Below are 19715 nucleotides of genomic sequence, written 5' to 3'. Positions count from 1 at the left end.
TGCTTTCAGTTCCTTGATATAATCACACAGTTGCCTCCGTGGGCCCCAAGCTCAGGCAACTTGGTTCTTATTCCTGTGTCTCAGACAGAGAACCGCTGGGCAGCAAATAGAACCACCATGAGGTCAGTGGCTTCCCTCCACTCATCTTAAGGCTCTTGATAGATCATAAGTCTCAAAGTGGGTGAAGACTCATTCCATTGTTAAATCACAGTGTAGCATACATTTTTGGAAGTTCCACCAGAAAAGACTGGAAACAAGAATTGACTTCACACACTCATGAAAAATGAGGTATCTGTCTTGATACTCTGTCACCCCCTTCTCTGTAGAGCTTAGGTCTTGGGGTGGGAAAGAGGCGGGGGTTCATTTCCTGACGAGGGAGTAAGCTATTCATAGTAATTGGTGAGAGAATGGCCAAAGCTCTCACCAACTAAAAACAAAGAAAACCCGCATGACACAAAAGCCATGAATTGAGTTTATTCGGTGTCTAATTGAGGACTATGTGTGGGTGCTAAGTTGCTTCAGTCATGTCCTACTCTCTGCGACCCCATGGACTTCTCTGTGCCAGGCTCCTCTGCCCATGGATTTCTTTAAGCAAGAATACTGGAGCGGGCTGCCATGCCCTCCTCTAGGGGATCTTCCCGACCCAGGAAAGAACTGCGTCTCTTGAAGTTTCTGCATCACAGGCAGATTCTTTACTGCTAAGCCACCCAGGAAACCCACTGAGAACTACAGCCTGGGAGATCGTCTTTCAGACGTCTCTGAGGAATTGTCCTGAAGAGATGGGTGGGGAGGTCAGTATACATACGATCTTGACAAAGGGGTACGCGCAGTCAAGTCTACATCTCCGTAGAAGGTTTCTGCTAGTCACGAGGAGCAAGATGTCTCCATTCATGACTTTAGTGCTTTTCGAGATATGAGATGATGCAAGAAATTCGGTTCATCAAATTCTTCAGAAACTAACTCCGTGAAGGCCTGTTCTGCCAGTTTTTCCCAGAGCACAGTGTCTCGTTCTTGATCTCCACCCTGATTCCTTTCGGGGTGTGTTGGAAGTCAGCAGCTACAGTGATTGATGACCTAATTCTTGTAGAGCTGGATGGTGAGTGACATTCCTTAGTTGGCACCTGTATAGCATATTGCGCTGTTTGCAATACAGGCTTCCCCCAGCTATCTGAAAGCACAGCATGCCAGTGAAATCTTTCTGAAGCCAAAATGATGCCAAGTGAAGATGCAATTACCTTTAAGACACATCTTGCTAATGGATGCACAGAATAAATCGAGACGAAGCATGGATGCTCACAGACACGTTCAAAGTTACGGCGGCTGGATGCTGAGTTGCTCAGTGTGGGTCTCAGTGAAGGAGCTTGGAGGTGCTGTGCTCCCTGACCTACGTGTGAGCTGCTCTACAACGGCTCACAGAGAAACTAATACTGAATGCTGTTTTGCTCTTTGACTTTTTCCCTAAATATGAAAATCCTGTTCCGATCTCTTTCAGTTAGCAGAAAGGTACTAATGGAGGTCTTTAGTGGCGTGGAGATCAAGAACGAGACACTGTGCTCTGGGAAAAACTGGCAGAACAGGCCTTCACAGAGTTAGTTTCTGAAGAATTTGATGAACCGAATTTCTTGCATCATCTCATATCTCGAAGTGACCCAAAGCAAACTTTCAAGAAGTGGGGTACCCACTTTGATGGATACCTGGACCCATCCTTGTAACACCTGGAGCTTGCTCTTCCCTAGGCAGGGGTATAGGGTTTTAGAGTTGATTTCCAAGGCTATAGGAGTTTAAAAAAAAAAAAAATGAGGGGGTGAGGGTCACATTAAACATTCAGGACTGAAAAAGCTGCTGCACAAGCTTAAAAGCAAGTGATGATATTTGCAAGAGATCTTTGAAAATAGCCAAGATGCTACCCTTCGTGGACTGGCCTATGCTGTGCCCAAGGGAGATGAGCCAGGCTGACCTAAGGCCCTGCCCAACGCATCAGATTCTCTAAGAAGAGAATGACCTGGTGCATAGTCACAGCCCCCTAGTGGGTCATTCCTGTGTTCACAGAACAGAAATATGTAAGTTCAAAGGGACTGTCTGGGGCTCTGCCATCCTTCATAATGCACTCCCTTCTCTCCCCTGGGTTAAAACACTTCTCAGTAACCAACAACCTCAGCCTTGGCAGCAGGAAGGAATTAGGAAAGCAAACAGCACCCTCGAGGGGCTCGAGCACGACTCACGATGACACACAGGCATTCCACGCTGATCTGGCTTCAACTCAGAGGGTGGTTCCCCTTCCTCAAAATTCATCGGCATCTTTAAAGCATGGAGAGGACTATGGTGATTTTACATACCATCCTGAAGTACGAGGAAAGAAGGACTGAGGATGGGGCAAAGAACAAGAGCTCTGGGTTGCTGTGTGGGCACAGAGGAGAACACTGCTGTCTGACCCTGGACGAGTTATCTGCCAACTTTAACTCCAGTTTCCCTGTCTGTAAAACAGAGATAATCCCAGGAGCCACAACAATGGAAAACATCCATTTAAAATACTCAGTCGTTGACTGGTTTAGAGTTAACAAGTGCTCCACTGTGGAGATGTTCATTGGAGTTGGCGGGAGTGGTAAAGAACTCACTTGCCAATGCAGGAGATGTAAGAGATATGAGTGTGATCCTTGGGTCAGGAAGATCCCCTGGAGGAGGGAATGGCAACCCACTCCAGTATTTTTGCCTGGTTGCTAATTACAGTCGAGGCAAGCATGCTCAAAAACAGGGAGAAAAGGGCAGTGTTAGGGAGAAAATCTGCATATACTGATGACTGAAATTCCTTGAGACTCTTAAAAAATGTTAAGATCTACTGTGTGGCCTTGGGCAAGTCACTTACGGTCTCTGTGCCTTATTTCTTCCTTTGGAGAAAGAGGGTCCCAACAATCACGGTGTGGTCAGGTTATTTAGCAGACGAATGGATTAATACACACAAAGCACTTAGAGCCATTATCTGGAACAGAGTCAGGGCAATTTAACCTTTTGTAATGATTACCATCATTAAGGCAAAGCAAAGAGCACTGTCCTCAAATAAGTCAGCCCTGGGAGAGAAGAAAAGGTTGTTTATTTCACTAACATTTACAAATAAGCAGGTTTAATCAAACTCCTAATACTTCATTCAGTTCAGTCCAGTCGCTCAGTCGTGTCCAACTCTGTGACCCCATAGACTGCAGCACACCAGGCTTCCCTGTCCATCACCATTTCCTGGAGCTTGCTCAAACTCATGTCCATCGAGTCAGTGATGCCAACCAACCATCTTCCTCTTCTCCACCTGCCTTCAATCTTTCCCAACATCAGGGTCTTTTTCAGTGAGTCAGTTCTTCACATCAGGTGGCCAAAATATTGGAGTTTCAGCTTCAGCATCAGTCCTTCCAATGAATATTCAGGACAGATTTCCTTTAAGATTGATTGGTTTGATCTCCTCGCAGATCAAGGGACTCTCAAGAGTCTTCTCCAACACCACAGTTCAAAAGCATCAATTCTTCAGTGCTCAGCTTTCTTTACAGTCCAACTCTCACATCCATACATGACCACTGAAAAAACCACAGCCTTGACTAGACGGGCCTTTGTTGGTAATGTCACTGCTTTTTAATATTCTGTCTAGGTTGGTCATAGCTTTTCTTCCAGGGAGCAAGTGTCTTTTAATACTAGTATAACTAATTTTTATGGTGATATCCTTTCTAGATTTTTTCTTGGAGTTATAATTCTGGATTTGGACAGAGATGGTAAAATTGTAAAGTGCTTCCATATATATTTTTAATTCTGTTGAGACAGAGATATGTTGCTAAAAGAGATGGATGTGTGCCTCTAGGTAATCGTTCAAACAGTTTGTGTCTTGGAAAAACCTGTCCTGTTGCAAAAGGAAAACCTGACAGTCTGTGCCCATGGTTCGCTCTGTGCGGTTGAAATGTTTCTCTGACACTGAAAAACAAAACTACCATCAGGCCACCAGTCCTTCCTACAGGAGATATGCTGGTGATGCAAAGCACCGAGTCCTACACGCACCCCTTGAGGCGTCCGCCTCATCCTGCTCCCCCATCATTTAATTTCAAGCCACGGGAAGGTCCAGAAACACCCGGGCTTGTGAGATTCTAACAGATGCTCCTGCTGACTGCAAATTCCATTTCCTGTTTGCCTTTCTGCTTAACCAGGCACCGTCTGTCACATTCAGGGGGTAATCCCCTCTCCCTTTAGAAAACCACATATACATTTTACTCCAGAGCCGTGTTCTTCCTCTGTGCAAGCCCGGAGGAGCCATTCCCCTTCCTGGGTGTCAGAAGGAGAGGAGACAGGAGGAGAGAAGCTCCAACACAAACAACTGGTCCCTGAAGGACTGTTTGCTTAATTCCACTGGGATTGTGTTATTTGGCAGACGCTGCTTTGCACACTTTCTGATAAAGGGAAGCTTAGAAACAGTTTATTTTTTTTTTAATAAATTACTTAATGAGCACAACAAAAATACTCCATGGCATGAACTTTTTCTGCCAAGGTATGCAAACGGCAGGTGTGCCCAGGTAAAAACCCAACCCCATCCCTCCCAGCCGCTAAGGTGTGCCTGTGTTGGCCATGGTCATTATCCACACGAAGACAAAGAATTTGAAGGGCCTGAGCACTGGGGACTCCAGTGTCTATAAATGTCATGAGAATCTCTTTGACCAATAAGGCAACCAGAAAGCTGTTCATGAACATCTCAGCAAAGTCCCGTAAAGTGATTTTGATCTGATCATCCCAATGGGTCTTTACTTCAGTTTAGCAAACCGAGCCTAGTCTCATGCTACTTTAAGGGGAAAGGTCTAGAAAATACAGCAAGAGATGTATGAGTGAGTTATCATAGTGACCACGTGCATGCTAAGTTGCTCAGTCGTGTCCGACTCTCTGCAACCTTTTGGACTGTAACCCACTAGCTCCTCCGTCCATGGGATTCTCCAGGCAAGAATACTGAAGTGGGTTGCCATGCCCTCCTCCAGGGGATCTTCCCAACCCAGGGATCAAACCCGTGTCTCTTATGTCTCCTGCATTGGCCAGTGGGCTCTTTATCACTGATGACACCTGGGAAGCTCCATGGTGACCACAGCATCCAACATTTTTACTTCCTGACCAATATCCTTAAGTTTAAACCTAAGTTTGAACTTAGACAGAATGCTTCACTACTGTCTTCACTACTGTCAAAAGAATGCTAACACAGGGAATAAAACTTCATAATTTGAAAGGGCGGGCATGCACGTGCATACACACCCACGCTCACACACATGGTTTTGTCTTACTGCCTGACTTGGTCCTTTTAAAGAATATTGTACCAGCATATTCTGTCAAGTTTAAGCATGTAGCCTCAATTCTTAGAGTTTTATCAGTTAAGAACAAAACCCAGACAGAGTCCTTTTTTTTTTTTTTTTTTTATCTTTAGTTTTAAAAATGGGCTTTTGTTTGGTTCTGCTTTCAAGACTGGTTAGATTTTGATCAGTCTCCAAACTCCTATTACCGTCAGGCTGAAATCAAGACTAGAAAAAGCCAAGCCCTAAATTCTCCTTTTCCTAGAAGAAACTACCAGACACTGGACAACAGAATGAAAGGTCCTAAGGGCAGCCGGCTGTAGCTGGTCATTCTCAATATTCTAACTTTGCACCATAAATAAGACAGTTTACACAAGTCTCGGATGTCCGTGAAGTGGAAGTTAAAGTCTCTCAGTCGTGTCCAACTCTTTGCGACCCCATGGACTATACAGTTCATGGAATTTTCCAGGCCAGAATACTGGAGTGGGTAGCCGTTCCCTTCTCCAGGGGATCTTCCCAACCTGGGATCAAACCCAGGTCTCCCACATTGCAGGCAGATTCTCTACCATCTGAGCCACAAGGGAAGCCCTGATGTCTGTGGGACCCAGCATTCATCTTGACCTGTGAAGGAATGTAAGACAGAATATTCCCCATCAGAGGTACGAATTTCACCTTGACTATGTCAAGGTCATGTCAAGTACCACGTAACCAATCACACATTGAACCAGTGAAAATGACCAGTATCTGACTTTTTTGTAATCTAACATAATAAATGTCCAGGCTGGCCTCATCCAAGACACATAGCCACGCCCCTCTGTGACTGTCCCAGAAACCTTCTGAGAATAAGCAAGAGAATATACATGACATTCTTCATGTCTTAAAAGGGGCAGGGGTTCTTGCCACACAGCAATGGATGATACCATTTGGTTTTCATCCTGACCACACCTCACATCTCCTATAAACCGTCTGTTCATGAAGAGATCCCAATATTCTTTTCAATTCTCAACAGGTGGAGCATCTGGCCAAAGCCAGGAATTCCCCCAACACTTTTTAATAATAGCTTGGCTTTCCTCTTTCTGTTTCATCCAAGTTATGGTTCAGCGATTTTAAAGAAGGAAGATTATTCCAGTGAAGTATTTGTGTCCACCATTTTCTATTTTATGCTAGGACAAACATGTTAAGAATCACATCAAGAAAGTTGTTTCTGCTACAATTTTCTAGGAAGGAGGGGGCTGTGAAACCTGAAAAAATCACTAACATGGATCCTTCTTTTCTGGACTCAGAGCGCAACCAATTTTTTATTTTTTTAAAACTTTCATTCGCATTAAATTTGAAATTGAATAATCTATGAGCTTAATTGATCTGTGCATTTTACTGATTTGTGACAGTTACTCTTTTTTTCATTATATATCTTCTTTAAAAAATTTTTTTAAAACATCTTTTTATTGTGGTATATTTAATAGGTGCATTCATGTGTTCACTTTGATATTCTGACATACACATATGCCAGTGAAGCCATCACCAGTATCAAAATAATTCAAACGCTTGCTCCCACTTTTTTAAATTGACATATAATTGACATACAACATCATATTCTTTTTAGGTATAAACTATGTTGTTTTTTGTTATTTAGTTGCTAAGTTGTATTTGACCCTTTTGCAACCCCATGGAGGACTGTGGCCCACTAAGCTCCTCTGTCCATGGGATTCTCCAGGCAAGAATACTGTAGCAGGTTGCCATTTCCTTCTCCAGGAGATCTTCCCGACCCAGGGGATAGAACCCATGTTTCCTGCATTGCAGACAGATTCTTTTACCACTGAACCAGCAGGGAAGCCCAAGTGTAAACCATAATGATTTATACTTATATATTGCTAAATGATCACCGCAGTAAGCTTAGTTGATATCCATCACCACACATCGTTACAACCTTTTATCTTGTGATAAGAACTTTTAAGATCTACCCTCTTGGTGACAGGGCTTCCCAGGTGGCTAAGTAGTAAAGAATCCACCTGTCAAGATAGGAGATTCAGGAGACAGGTTTAATCCTTGGGTTGGGAAGATCCCCTGGAGGAGGAAATGGCAATCCACTCCAGTATTCTTGTCTGGAGAATTCCATGGACAGAGGAGCCTGGTGGACTACAGTCCATGGGGTGATAGTCAGATGCGACTGAGCACGCATGCACGTTCTTAGCAACCCTCCAACATAGAATACAGTATTATTAACCACAGTGTGAAAGTTATTCTAATGACTTAGTTGTTAGCTTTAAGCAAAGGCAAATGCTTTTGAATTTGCTGTATAAGATGGCTTCTGGCAATGACAAATGAGCTGATTTAATAAGTACCGAGTTTTCAGATTTGCTTTCAAATACCACTGACTTGTCAGAGCTCTCTCTGACTCACTAATGACTCCTCGGGCAGCCTCAGAGTCTGTCCCAGAGGAGAAGGTTTGGACACCGAGACAGCCAAGGTGCATCCCAGAAGGTGCCAAGGGCGTCTATGAAACAGATGATGAACGGAAAACAGGGAAGTTCCCATTGAGTGAAGCCCCAGTAAGAAAACCCACAGCTCCTCCAAATCAGTGTGCCTTTTGACAGGCTAATACTTAATTGTGATTTTTTTCCTTCACCCTACAGCACAAGAGATGCAGGCTCAATCCCTGGAGAAGGGCATGGCAACCCACTCCAGTATTCTTGCCTGGAGAAGTCCAAGGACAGAGGAGCCTGGCATGGACAGTCCAAGGGGTCCCAGAGAGTCGGACATGACTGAGTGACCAACACTTTTTCACTTTTGACAGGCTAATAATTATGATTTTTTTCCTTCACCCTACAGCACACGTCTGGAATTGTCCTAAAAGTTTTGAGGGAGAATGTATATGACTGACATGCATAAGGGGACTAATTGTCAAACCACTGCCTTTACATTCTTTAGGGAGAAGTGTTGTATGCACTAAGTTCCTTCAGTCGTGTCTGACTCTTTGCGACCCCATGGACTGTAGCTCACCAGGCTCCTCTGTCCATAGGATTCTCCTGGCAAGAATACTGGAGTAGGTTGATATGCCCTCCTCCAGGGGATCTTCCCTGGAGGGATCTAACCTGCGTCTCTTAGGTCTCCTGCACTGGAAGGCAGGTTCTTTACGACTAGTGCCACCTGGGAAGCCCCATTAGGGAGAAATGTTTAGAGGGATGAAGCCCTAACACACAAGGTTTTTAAAGAAAAAACAGGGCCTCTTCAATCTGGACAAATATTTCAAGTGCCTTCAAATGCCTGAAAGAGGTCCAAGGGAAAATAATTAAAGCATAAAATATTTTCTTTTTAAAAATTTATTTTTAATTGCGGTAAAAATAAACATAAGCTTTACCATTTTAACCACTTTTTTAAAGTGGGAAGTTCAGTGGCATGAAGTGTGTTCACATTATTGTACAAGCATTACTGCCATCCATTTTCAGAATGTTCTTCGCCTTGCAGAACTGAAACTCTGCACTCATCAAACACTAACTTCCCTCCCCCGGCCCCACCCTGCTCTGGCAACCAGTATTCTCCTTCTGTCTCTGATTTTGCCCCCCTAGGTACCTGATGAGTGGAATCATACAGTATTTGATTTTTTGAGACTGGCTTATTTCAGTTTGCGTGATGTCGTCAAGGTTCAACAATACGTGGGCGCTGTGTCTTCTCCAAACCCTAGAGTTCTAGAATTGGGTATCGGTTCTGAAGTTCTAAGGAGTTAGGTTTTGTTTGTTTATTTTTTGTTCTTTTGGTTTTATTTTTAGAAAAATTAAATGGACTAGTGCTTTACAAAAGAATAATAAGAGTTGAGCAATTTCTACCCTAGAAGGTAGTAAAAGGCTAACTAGATCAATGGTTTTATCTAGATAACTAGATAAAATCGGGTGAAGTCCTAGGTAACAGATGCATAGAAGGCTATATCTTGTGAGGAAATTTACAGTGTTTGCTCTTTTAAAGGTAGATTTGGTAAAAAAGAGTTGGGAGCGGGGGTTCTTTGTAATACTGATCTCACCTGAGACTGCTTTGAGGCTGGGAGTGGGGTTTCCTACCCAGCTGACGGCCTTGCCAATCAATTCCCACCTGTCATCTGGAGATGGCTGGTGTGTTTTCAGGCGCAGTGAAGCACACTGAAAGCTCAGCTCACCAGCAGATCTGAAGGCCAAGGACAGAGACCAGCTCTGACCAAGCACCACCCCCAAGGAGGCTGGCCTGCAGGGGCCACACCAGTCCAGCGGTCTCCTTCCGAGCCCTGGGACCGGCTAGTTGTTCAGGCTTGGCCAGCGTGGTTGGGCCGAGAGGACACGCAGGTAGGTGAGCCTTGCCTAGTTCTTTCTAGGGAACGAGCTCTGTCTCACTCTGCTTGTGTGTGTTAGTCGCTCAGTCACATCCAGCTCTTTGTAACCCCATGGACTGCAGTCCCCCCAGGCTCCTCTGTCAATGGGATTCTCCAGGCAAGAACACTGGAGTGGGTAGCCATTCCCTTCTCCAGGGGTTCTTCCCGACCTGGGGATTGAACCTGGGTCTCCTGCATTGCAGGCAGACTCTTTACCATCTAAGCCACCGGGGAAGCCCGTCTCACTCTGCATATGCAGAGAAAGGACTGAGTTGACCATCCAGGTGGCCTACTGAGCCTTTAGTTTGCAGCATCCTGAAAAAACACTAGCTAAGTTTCTTGGGCAGAACTCGAATTTGCTGGCAGGCACAGGGAATGGGAATTTTCTTCAGTCTCCCAAGCCCCCTCTGTTCACTAAGTGCTCGTGAGCCATGACTGAACAGCCACGTCACTGGTAGATGACGGTTTTCCGTCCCTTTTCTTTCAGTAACAGTGCCTAGAGCAGGATGTTCTGGACATGCAACGCAGAACACATGAAGATGCCTAGAGAGAAAAATCTGTCCTTCCCACCACCTCCTCCGTTCTCATGTGGTTCCGCTGCAGGACAGCAGAGTCTTAGGGAGCTTCATGGTAAGGGGCCACTGAGCAGTGGCCAGAGCGCTGGGTGATTAGAACACCTTGAGGACGGTAACTACCTGCCCTGAGGTGGTGGGAGCCCATCTCCTGGGCCATTCAGCTCCCCAACTGTGTCCTCTGATTCTCATTTCTCTATAACACTGCTGTTCAGTCCCTAAGTCATGTCTGACTCTTTGTGACCCCATGGACTGCAGCACGCCAGGCCTCCCTGTCCATCACCAAGTCTTGGATGGCATCATGGACTCAATGGACATGAGTTTGAGTAAACTCTGGGAGTTGGTGATGGACAGGGAGCCCTGGTGTGTTGTAGTCCATGGGGTTGCAAAGAGTTGGACACGACTGAGTGACTGAACTGAATTGAATGTGACCTTTTTGTAATGGGACAATGGCACAATGCTTTTCTCTCCCTCTGTGAATCCACAGAGTGGGGGGGTGAAGGGCAAAGAACAGGGTGTTCTTGCATCATCCCCACTACTCTGGGCTGCAGTCAAGTTCACACTCACCACAGAGCAAACAAGCCCCTTGGCTGCAGAGCAGAACAACTTCAGTAGCCAGGCCGTTGGGTCTGTCTTCCTCTGCCCCACGCCTTTCTTCCCCTGAATTCAGGTATAACCTACAGCCTTTTGAAATTTTTTAATATCCCCAAGGTTGGCAGTCTTGGGACAACTCTAATGTCTTATGTTTCTCTTTGTAGTCCATTCTTTCTCCTCACAACAGGCTCACTTACTTCCTAAATACCCAATTGTGTTTCACTTGCCAAGTTTCCCTGACCTTTCTTTGGGCCCAGCGTTGTTTCTAGTTGCTGCTGCTGCTTCAGTCGTGTCCAACTCTGTGCGACCCCATAGATGGCAGCCCACCAGGCTCCCCCGTCCCTGGGATTCTCCAGGCAAGAACACTGGAGTGGGTTGCCATTTCCTTCTCCAATGCATGAAAGTGAAAAGTGAAAGTGAAGTCGCTCAGTCCTGTCCGACTCTTCGTGACCCCATGGACTGCAGCCCACCAGGCCCCTCCTTCCATGGGATTTTCCAGGCAAGAGTACTGGAGTGGGGTGCCATTGCCTTCTCCTGTTTCTAACTACATGTACTATTTCAGCGTTTTTGCCAACCTTCCTGACTATCAGCTCAAATGCAGCTGTCAAACTTTAATTTAGAAGATGGCCTCAACCTAAAGGAAGACCTGGATGCTGGGACTTCCCTGGTGGTCCAGCGGTTAAGACTTCACTTTCCAGTGTAGGGGTGTGTGTGTTCGATCCCTGGTTGGGAAGCTAGAATCCCACATGGCTCGGGGGAAAAAAAAACCAGAACATAAAACAGAAGCAATGTTGTAACAAAATCAATAAAGACTTTAAAAATGGCCCATGTGAAAAAAAAATCTTAAAAAAAAAAGACAGGAAAGCTATTTTGATCTCGACTGTAGCTTCTAAGGGCTTCCCTTGTAGCTTCTAACTCTCCAGGCTTGTCCTCACTTTGGTGAGTTTTCACTGTGGCTGTTTAGATTCTACTAAAGGGTGACTTCCTTGGCAGCTCAGTGGTAAAGAACCCACCTGCAATGCAGGAGCCCTAGGAGACGTGGGTTCGATCCCTGGGTTGGGAAGATCCCCTGGAGGAAGGCATGGCAAGCCACTCCAGTATCCTTGCCCGGAGAATCCCGTGGACAGAGGAGTCTGGCGGGCTACGGTCCATAGAGTCACAGAGTTGGACATGACTAAAGCAGCTTAGCAGGCACGCACCACACCCAAGGGGTTGTAGCTGTAACTCGGAGATCTGGGGACACAGAGGAAGTCAGAGATGACTTTATATTTGCCAGGCCACCTGGACTCAGATGTGCCCAGTCCACCGTGTAACGTTCTGCTTCGCCATGGTCCAGCTTGAAGAGCAGGCAGATTAGGACTTGTTCATCGGCACCGTCTCCAGACTTTAAGGATTTTTCGTGTTTGCTTTGAATGTGAGTTATTTCTGTCTTTCTTGGCGCCCGGCCCCCAGTCTTTCCTTTGTGTATAACAAGCTCTTTGTCTGGGTCCGAGAATTCTGGTGCTTCTAGGACTGTCTTCCAGGGAGGACTGGAGCCGCTGGCTTGGTATCAATTTTCTACTTAAAAATGCTTCCCTCGGGGGAGAAATGACTTAGCAACCTATCATATTATCAACCTCTTCCTGCTCTTCTATTCCTGTTTAGCTCAGCAGGCGAGGGGAACACAAACCTTTCTTTACAGCTGAACTTTCAGGGAGGACTTTAATAAGATATCTGATCATTTAGCATTCAGATGAATGGTGCTGACAGAAACGTGCCTTCCAATAAATCTTCCATTTGGTTTATTTTGGCAAAGAACAAAAATGTAGTATCATTTTACCTGCTTATGTAATTAGTGAATCTGGTGAGAGTCTAGTTTGGGCAGATAAATGAGCCTAGAGCTGTCTGTCTACCCTCTATACTGCACCTCAAGCCACTACCCTGAGGTTTAAAGCAGTGGTCCCCAACCTTTTTGGCACCTGGGACTGGTTTCATGGAAGACAATTTTCCATGGATGGTGGGGGGCGGGAGGAGAAGATTTGGGGATAATTCAAGCACATGACATGTCCTGTGCACTTTATTTCTATTATTATTACAGCAACGCCACCTCAGATCATCAGTCATTAGATCCTAGAGGTTGGGGACCCCTGGTTTAAAGGTTTTGCTGCTGGTAGAAGAAAATAGGATGGCTTTGGTTCTTTTTACATTTTCTGGTTTCATTAAGAAAGGACAAGGACAAGAAGGCAATATCAAGTGATCAAAAAAAATGAGTGTGTGTGTGTGTGTGTGTGTGTTTAGGTGCCAGAGTCCAGGAGGTCCTCATAAGACTTGAGTACCTGCTGCTTTTATCACACAGGGCCACACACTTAGGAGCTTCCCTGGTGGCTCAGTGGTAAAAAGAAAAAAAAAACCCAACCTTTAAAGCAGGAGCTGCAGAAGATTCAGGTTCAACCCCTTCCCAGGGAAGGAGAGATCCCCTGAATAAGGGCATGGCAACCAACATCAGTATTCTTGCCTGGAGAATCCTACAGACAGAGGAGCCTGGTGGGCTAAAGTCCATGGGGCCGAAAAGAGTCAGACATGACTAAAGCGACCTGGCACCCCCACGCACGCACACATGCCACAAACTTACAGGGTCTTCTGAATCCCCTACACAAAGAGCTGGGTTGACAATGACTCGAAAGGAATTTTTTGTTTTGGCCCTAGGAGAAGCAAGACAGGGTTGCCCAAGTTCCCCTGGGATTCCAGTCCACCAAGGGAACCAGACAGAGCCCAACTGGACTCTCCCCACACTGGGCTCTTTGGGGGTCCCTTTAATGCCCAATGACACTGGCCAATGGCCAAAGGTGCAAGGGGACCAAAGGTAACAGATCAATCCTGGTGCTGCAAACTGGACACAGAAAAATCTCCTTGTGGGCTTTTCACCATCTAAGAGAGCCCAGTAAAACAAATTCTAACCTTGTGAGTTGTTGCTGAGTCACTAAGTCATGTCTGACTCTTTCATTACTTCATGGAATGTAGCCCGCCAAGCTCCTCTGTCCATGGGATTCTCCAGGCAAGGATACTGGAGTGGGTTGCCGTGCCCTCATCCAGGGGATCTTCCCGACCCAGGGATAGAACCTGCATCTCCTGCACTGGCAGGCTGGTTCTTAACTGCCTGAGCCAAGGGAAGCCCAACCTTTGAGTATCTTTTGGTAAATCATGTTTTTAGCACCATGTCAAACTGCCAGGAAGTGGCTATGATTCTTAAAGTTTACAGACTGTTACCAAGGTGTCCAAGAAAACTATTTCCATGAGTCAAGGGTTTAAGAAGGCATTCCTATCGTTTACATGGATTCAGTGTAACCGTCTGTGGAGTTTGGACTCTGATATGAAGCGGGTAAGATTTATTTAATAACCACTTCCAAGTGCTTTTTAGTCATTCAGCCTTCCAGGGGATTTCTTTGGCAGTTATTTCCTATGTGGGCAACGGAATGGGAGTTCAAGAGGAAATGAAAAGTCATGGCTAAGCAACTGATTATTGTTTCCTGGGCTGTTTCTATGAGAGACCGAGTCTCCTTCATCCAGCACAACTCGTCTGAGAGAAAGCACGCATACGTGACACACAACGAAATGGTCTAAGAATAAACTTCAAGTTCAGGGCTTTTCAAACTTGCAGATTGTCCTGTAAGATGAAGGGCTTCGCCTCAAAATCAGCGTGTTGTTCTCAGGAGAGGAAGCAGCTGATAAATCACGAAAAGCACAGTGTTCGTTGACAAGAGCTAAACCTTTATTATCTCCATTGATACTTGCGGGGGGGCGGGTGCGGGGAGAAAGAGAGGTCAAAGTAGGCACCCCAAAATGAGTGATGACATGGCCAGTAAAGAAGACAGAGATGACTGAGGGGAAAATGAGTTGTTCCTGGTCTTGAAATGCAGTCTTTGCTGCAGAAGCGGTGCCTCGGTGCTCCGGATAACAGCTGTGTATAAAGAGGCCCTGAGGGCAGAAGAAAGGAAGGTACCCTGTCCTCCTGCAGGACCTGAGGCTTCAGCCAAGAGAAGCAGCCAGCTCCTGGTGCTGCTAAGCGAACAAAAGGGTCATCATCAAGAAGGATGGTGTCTGTCCAGGGCTTCATCTGTGCTCCCGGGGAGCAGCCCTACCCGGGGCTGATGCTGTCACGTTACCTGTCCTCTGGGTCCCCAACAACCGCCAGGGCAACATCAGCCAAGGACAACCTTACTGCTCAGGCTGACCGGGGTTGGTGGAGGGACAGGTGCCGTTTGTCCTGTGCCTGCAGACAGGGACCCAGCCTCTCTGACAAGCTGAGGATGGACAGCATGGGAGGACCATGTGTTTCTAGATAACCACAGCTCATTAGGAGATCCCACAAAAACGACAATGGAAAAATTCAGTAAGGATGCTCAGTTTGCTTTTTTTTTTTTAATGGGACACGCTGTTCTTTGATGATGAGAAACTTCAAATGTCACGACTGCACCTTTCCGTGATAAAGCAAGAGTGTGATTGTTAGGAAGCAGATGACATCTCATTATGAGGAAAGGTAAGGGATAAATTATTTTTTATGATCTATTGAAAGGAAAAGAGTGTTTCATCTCCCTCTACCCTCCCCAGCATCTCACCCCCTTCCTCGCTAAAAACAAACAGAAAAACTACAAAATGCAAACACATCTCAGAGGAGATAAAAGAAGAAAAAATGCTTCCAAGCTTAGGAGCTGTCCACCCTTAAAAGGGACAGCAGCACATGCATAAAACAGTTCTCTTTATATTTTGGGAAACCACACTGACATGCAGACTGGAGGGGCGGGCAGTCACTAGGGATTAATTGTACTGTTCTCATCCAGTCTGGGTTGCACGCTTTGTTTTCGAAGTCCTACCATCAGCTTTATGGGAAATCCATGCTTTGCTTTCTAAGGTTTCTGTTCTGTGCTGTTTCTCTCCTCTTTTAAAATTAGCTCCATCCCATTAAAAAGAAAATCTAGCTTATTTCAAACAACCTGTAAATATTTTACATCAGGCTAAGGGCAACCTCAAATGACAGAAAATGAATAGAATGTTGCCAAGGTTATGTACTTGATGATTTAATAACCTCAAAAGGGAAATAAATGCAAACAAGTACATGTCATATCACAGGTAAAAGAGAACAGAGTTTAGTTTACCAAACAGTGCTGTGTTTTAAAAACATACCACTCTTATTTCCACAGTTTTCCCTTTGGACTAGGACCTCAACCTCAGTTGCTAAGGAACTGCATATACTGGAGATCAGATTTCTTCTTTATAAACTTGATGCAGTGGTTAAGTCCCAAATGCATTTTGTCTCTTGCCGTCTCCTTTAGATTTTTGGGAGGAAAGCATTCAAGTTCTATTCCTGATCACATTTTCTCCCTCTGTGTAATGGTAAATGATGTAACAAAATCATGATGTAACAAAATCAGAATCCCTTCTGAGTAGGAAATGGCAACCCCTGCCAGTATTCTTGCCTGGCGCATTCCATGGACAGAGGAGCCTGGTGGGCTACATACAGTCCATGGGGTCGCAAAGAGATGGACAAGACTGAGCACACGTAGCAAGGGACTTTCCCTTCCTACAGCATTAAATAGAGAGAGAGCTTATAAACTATGATTACTAAACTTTATTTGTACAGAAATTTTTGCAGGTTATGAGGCTAAATGTTGTGAAAGATTGAAGGGGGGAGGAGAAGGGGATGACAGAGGATGAGATGGTTGGATGGCATCACCGACTCAATGGACATGAGTGTGGGTAAACTCCGGGAGTTGGTGATGGACAGGGAGGCCAGGCGTGCTGCAGCCCATGGTATCGCAGAGTCGGACACGACTCAGAGACTGAACTGAAGGCTAAATGTTGGATAGATAGAGGTAGGGAAGGCAAGCTTAATAGCAACAGTGTTTGGTAGCTATCAGATGACTATTATTCCAGTGTTATTCTGTTCCGATCCCATGTTAAAACATGTAATGTTGCCATTGCATGACATATAATATGGCATATTCAGAGTGTTTTGGTTTGGCCATAGCCCACTCTGATGACCCAAAAAGTGCAGAATGCTCTTTCTTAGGAGACAATAGCTAATATAATAATGCTGTTCTTCACCTCTGGATCTTCTCAGTCTAATTCTCACCATGGTTGTGCAGGGTGATTCCTCTGCCCTGGATGAAGACAGCTGTCAATCAAATAAGATCCCTGAGCACTGAGATACTGCTCTAACGTCACCTGCCTGTGCATTGCTAATGAGAAGCTGGCCTTTGTGGACTCTCAGGGTTGAGGGTTGGAAGTGGACTGGGGGTTCCCCGGGCACCCTCCCCCACCTCCCTGGGACGATGAGCCTTTGTATGGTTAAGACCGTCTCCACATCAGGGGGCACCCCAGTGGTCACAAATCACCCCCCTTCCCCTTGGGCTGAAATCACCTCCCCAGTAAGGCATTGTTCTGTATGTTTTATTTCACCAGAAAAGGATTTCTCACCCAAACACAAGAATAACTGTTTATCAAGGTACTCAATCTTCCAGGCATCTACTTAAGACCGGCTGACAAGCCCAAATATCAAGTCTGTGCTGTTAGTAATTCCCTCCAGATTCATCACTGTTTCAGCCGCTTCCTGGCTGGGAGAGGAGGGAGGCCACCCTGGTTGCACACTGAGATGCCAGCCCCATCAACCCTGAGCAAATCGCAAGTGTCATGTGGCTTATGTTTTCAGGAAGGGGGTTCACTGCACCCAGTTATCTCACTTGTGCCCTTCTGCAAGCTGTAGGAAGGGGAGCCCGTAGCAGATAAAGTAGGTAGGTGACATCACTCGCCCTTGGGGGTTCATGGGGGGATGGGGACACAGACATGTAACCATGGAGACGCTGTGGATGGTGGAGATGGACCAGGTGCAGAGGGCAGCAGAGCCTGGAGGCCCCAGGAAGGGTAGAACGAAGGCTGCTTGCTTCTGGAGCTGGCTGCCATGAAAAGGCAAGAAACTCAGCTGGGGAAACTAATCTGAAATTAATGAATGCTTGGAAAGAAAAAAAATCTTAAAAAAGAAAGAGAGAGAGAGACATGATTTATGAAAAGGTGCTGAAAAGCAAGGAAACTGCAGTCTTCCAGAAGATATAGCCAATGAGAGCCCAGGAAGCCCACATGGAGTGGTTTTTTATTTTTTCTTCACTTGATTAGATTTGAAGACAGAGATACTGCAGCATAGATAAGGGAAAGGACCAGGAGGCACTCACGTTCAGAGGAGAGAGGGAGGGGCAGAAGGAGACTGCATTTGGGGAAGGTAGAGCTGCAGGCAGGGATGCTGAAGGACAGAGCAGTGAATAAACAGGGTGGAGCCAGCAAGTGGCTCTGACCTGCTAAGCCTGGGCCGTGACCCCACTTCAGTGCTGGAGTGGAAGCATGCATCCTCTTCCTGAGGACAGAGCAGACCCTCGAACAGGAAGAAGAAGAGGAGGCTTAGTCCAGGGAGATGCACAGGGAAGGAAGGCGGTCCTCTAGCGGTGGTCTGCTGACCTGAGCATAGATCCCCAACTCCCAGGAGCTCCCTACAGCTCATGCCAATTTCTGTAATGCCAAGACTGGACTCTGTACTCCTCCATGCTCAAGGGGACCCCTGTGAAGAAGCACAGAAGGAAGATGTGGCTCCCCTCGGAGAGGGGAGGCAATGAGGGCTGGGGACCACTGGGATCTCATGTCCAGGTTCATCTTCCACAGCCATCCCCTGCTGATGGTTTCACATTCTCCCAAAAAGGGTCACCCAACGTGCCCATGGGTTGTGCCACACCTATTGCATTCAATGAGAATATATTTTATAAACTGTGAAATGCTCTCCAAATGTGAAGTGTGCGCCAGGCAAGGGAAAGGGTGATGTTCATTTTGTTGCATGAAAATTGAGACACCCCCCCGCCTAAGTTTGGGGGAGAATGGATACATGTATATGTATGGCTGAGTCACTTCACCGTTCACCTGGAGCTATCACAACATGGTTAACTGGCTACACCCCCATACAAAATGTTTTTGGCGTTAAAAGAAAGAGAGCTGCTCATGTGATTTTCACCCTTTCTTTTGTTGATGTTGTGTACCACACTGGTTGATGTGCAAGTGATAAACCACCCTCATAATCCTGGAATAAATCCAACTGGATCATGAAAAAAAACAAAAAAAAAAACCAACAAAAAGAAAAAGTGAGTCCCCCTCAATCTGAGTTCCCTTGCTGAGTTGATGATTAATCTCTCTAACCAAAATTTGATTCCCTTCCTTGTCCCCTCCGACCTCAACCCCTTTCTTGTCCCCTCCAACCTTAATCCTGGGCTAACTGAACACTCATTGAGCAGAGTCAGAAGACTAAAATTGCTGCTGTTAACAGATTATAATTGCTATTGTAGATATAATCATTAACATACGGACTCAGGTGGCTTCTCCAGAGCAAGATAAGCTAACAGACCCCCCAAGCCATGGACCGCCTGGCCAGAGAAGGCAAGGGGGTGGGGAACATCCAGAACCCCTACAACTACAATGAAGCAATGGCAGGAGGTATCACGAGAAGATGGTTAACCCCAGCTTCTTGGTTCTTCCCCTTTAAAAACAGCCCCAGCTCAGAGACCAAGTGGCAGTGCATCTGAGGCTGTCTCCCGCTCCCTTGCCCGATGCCCTGCAATAAACCCTAACTTTGCTGCAAACACCTGCTCTCAGAGCTTGGCTTTCTGTGCTGCAGGCACACCAGTCCTTGCTGATTTACAGCATCCTGAGAAAAGCCTATCCATTTCTGCTGAACTTAAAGAAAAAAAAAACTGGGTTGAATATTTGTTTCACACCCCCCTTTTAATTTAAGGTATTTATAATAACCCTGGCTGACTCTTAGAAAAAGAAAGAAACAAATGTATTTGGATACATATATATATGTACACACACACATAGAGCTTCCCTCATGGCTTAGATGGTAAAGAATCT

At 45.8% G+C, this 19715-nt stretch overlaps 1 protein-coding gene and 1 long non-coding RNA gene across 6 annotated transcripts in view; one reads left to right on the top strand and one right to left on the bottom strand.

The window, feature by feature from the left end:
- ANKH (ANKH inorganic pyrophosphate transport regulator) overlaps window positions 1–19715 on the bottom strand; it is a 170287-nt gene that overhangs the window by 131979 nt on the left and 18593 nt on the right. The gene's annotated exons all lie outside the window — the stretch shown is intronic.
- On the top strand, window positions 9465–19241 carry LOC129633289 (uncharacterized). Of its 4 annotated transcripts, XR_008704999.1 has the most exons (6): window positions 9465–9604; window positions 10118–10260; window positions 15226–15312; window positions 16919–17051; window positions 17235–17277; window positions 17482–17566. It is a non-coding gene; the product is annotated as an uncharacterized LOC129633289 (long non-coding RNA). The 4 variants fall into 4 exon arrangements; XR_008704996.1 differs by lacking the exon at window positions 15226–15312; XR_008704997.1 differs by lacking the exons at window positions 15226–15312; window positions 17235–17277.

Source organism: Bubalus kerabau, chromosome 18 (genome assembly GCF_029407905.1).
Source record: "Bubalus kerabau isolate K-KA32 ecotype Philippines breed swamp buffalo chromosome 18, PCC_UOA_SB_1v2, whole genome shotgun sequence".
Lineage (NCBI taxonomy): Eukaryota > Metazoa > Chordata > Mammalia > Artiodactyla > Bovidae > Bubalus > Bubalus kerabau.
The sequence above is the reverse complement of the archived record's forward strand: the minus strand, read 5'-3'. Positions and strand labels throughout refer to the sequence as shown.